Here is a 2,804-nt window from a genome sequence, read left to right as displayed (position 1 = left end):
ACAGCACGTAGGTGGGTCGGAAATAAATGAAGCATAGGAACCTCATTGTTGTTAGGTGCTGTTGAATAGGTTCCAATTCATAGAGCCCTTGGACAGGGTTTCTGAAACTGCCTTATCTTTCTTCTGCGGAGCAGCTGGTGGGTTCAAACCACCAACCTTATGGTTTGTAGTCCAATGCTTATCGTACAGAGCCACCACATCCTTCCGCAGTGGTTAAATCAGGAAATGGACTTCCAGTGTTTGACATTCTTTTTGACTGTGAACCATTTGAACTTCTTTGTTGGGGAATTCCCTACCTCTTAAGTCTTAGTGGGTTGCAGAACTCAATTCTTAATCACATAAGCTGAAAATGCCTGCTAATCAGTTCCCAGCCTCCCTTGCAGCTAGGGCATGGTAGCATGACCTAGTCTTCACCAATTACATGCGTTATGTCAGGCCAACACTAAAGAAGTTGCTTTCTGAAGGAGGTGTTGGCTGTGTAAGATCAAGTTCTTGAGGCAAGCTGCTTGTGAAAGCAGTGACTTGCTTACCAAACTCTGTTCTGTGAACAGTCTGAGGCAATCAGAAATGATCTGGCTGCATATCTCTAAGTGTGTGCACAAGCCAATATTCTTTTTATGAATTCCTTTTCAGTTTAAATAGCCAGAGTTACTGTTGTTTGTAACTAACCAGTCCAGCTACCGTGGAGTTGATACAGACTAATAGTGACCCTACATGTGTGAGAGAAGAACTGTGCTCCATAGGGTGTTTGTTTGTTTTTTGGAAAAAATCACAGTGACTTTATTACTCCCAACACAGGGCAGGTCTTCATGGGGTGGTAGGAGGCGGCTCTGGGCACCTACTTGCTGGCAGTGAGTGGGTTCCTCAGGACCACGATGATAGTCCCCAGGCAGGAACGTGTTGGAGATGTAGCGGTCCTTGTTGACGGACTTGGACTTCTTGCCCTTGCCACTCTTGGGGACCTCGGTCCACATCTCTGTCGCATTCTCTAGCACCACGTGGCAGTGTCTGTGGAAAGCCTTCACGCGGCCTAGCAGCTTCTTGTTCCGACAGTTGATGAGCACTTGGGAGTTGTTCTTAAGCGACTGCGTGAGCACCGAGAGTGGCCCCATGTTAAACTCCTCTTCCTCCCACTTCTGCAGCGCTTCTGGGCTCACTCCGGGGTTTGTTGAGGAGGCTCCTAGTGCTGGCAGTGTTCTTGGGTCACTCCCGTTTCCTCCATGTTGCTTCTGCCTCTCTGTAGGGTTTTTTCAGTGGCTGGGTTTTGAGAAGTTAGTCACCATGCCTTTCTTCCAAGGTACCTATTCATGGACTTTTAATTGCTAACCTTTCAGTTAGCAGCCATGTGCTTAAGCATTTGCAGCCTTTGGGATGCCGACTTGTAATCAAGAACCCTGACTAATACCAAATTTAGTACCAGATACTTTGTACTTTAAGCAACAGAGACTCTAATATGAATTTGGCTGAGTCGAACAAGCAGGGTAGATAACACCACGGGCCTGCTTTTCCAGACTGGGAGGCTGTGACCTTTGTCACACTTTTGCAAAACATTTGGTTTACACCAGGTTGGTAAACTTCATCTGTTTCAGGCTCTGCCACGCATATGGTTGCACCTACTCAGCTCGACCTTTGTAACATGAAAGCAGTCAGAGATAACACATGTGTAAGTGAGTATGGCTGTGTTCCAGCCAAACTGTATTTTTTTAAAGTTTGGCAGTTGCCTGGACAATTGAAGAACTGAAACCCGTGGACCAGAGTTTCACTTCTTCAATTGTCGTTGATTTTTCTCCAACCGTGTACCTGTGGAAGCAGGCCATTAGGATGTCCACATGGCTAGCTTCTTAAAACCTTCAGTATGGTCCTACAAGAAAAAGTCCATCGTCAGCCAAATGTGGTCCATCTAATGGTGCAAAGGAAAGGCAGTATGGATTTGCTGAGATTCTTCCTCCCAAAGACCTGTGAAGGAAATCTGTGGAGCGTCTGATGATTTGGAGATTTGCAGGAATGGTGAAGTCAGATTCTAAACCTGGAGTAAAAGTGTTGTTGGCTTCATAAAGTCTCTGCTTCATAGTCTTCTTTGCATTTTTTATAACATCTTAAGATTTTTAATTTTTTTATTTTTAATGAGCTCATGGGCCCCAGAATAGCAGGACTTGGCCCATAAGCTCAGCATCAGTGGTGGTGGTGTGCTGTGGAGTCGGTTCCAACTCATAGCGACCTTCTACAGAGTTTCCTTGGCTTTAAATCTTCACAGGAACAGAGAGCCTCATCTTTCTCCTGCAGAACGGCTGGTAGTTTCAAACTGCTGACCTTACAGTTAGTAGACCAACTCATAACCACAACGCTATCAGAGCCCCTCCCGCATCAGTAGTGGGGAGAACAAAGGCAAGATGTATGTTGTCTTTAATAGCCTTTGAGTCAGCTCCAGCTTCTTTTGTGAGACCTAAGGTCTCCATGAAACGTTGCCCAGTCTTGCAGTGTGGTGGTGATACTTGGTATATCTGAGTGCATGGTGTGAGTCTATCTCATGGAATAGCTCCTTCATTTTCACTGCTCCTTACTCTCCCAAACATGATGTCCATTCTAGCCATCCGTGTGTCTTGATGATGCATCCAAAGAAAGTGAATTGAACTCTTGCTAAACTCACTGCTAAGGAGCATTTTGGTTGTGTTCCTTGTAAGCTGGATTTGTTCATGGGATCGTCAATATTTGTTCAGCAACACCACAGTTCAAATGCATCAGTTCTTGTGTCTTCCTTTTCCATTATCTGGGATTACTGAAAAAAATACGCCAGAACCTCTAGC

The 2,804-nt window shown here is 45.3% G+C and overlaps 1 pseudogene; it reads right to left on the bottom strand.

The window, feature by feature from the left end:
* Positions 1 to 838: 838 nt before the first annotated feature.
* On the bottom strand, positions 839 to 1,817 carry LOC102827794 (annotated as a pseudogene).
* Positions 1,818 to 2,804: the final 987 nt, after the last annotated feature.

The sequence above is a fragment of the Chrysochloris asiatica genome, unplaced genomic scaffold, assembly GCF_000296735.1.
Source record: "Chrysochloris asiatica unplaced genomic scaffold, ChrAsi1.0 scaffold00102, whole genome shotgun sequence".
Taxonomy (NCBI): domain Eukaryota; kingdom Metazoa; phylum Chordata; class Mammalia; order Afrosoricida; family Chrysochloridae; genus Chrysochloris; species Chrysochloris asiatica.
Note: the sequence above shows the minus strand (reverse complement) of the source record. Positions and strands in the feature narration are given on the sequence as shown.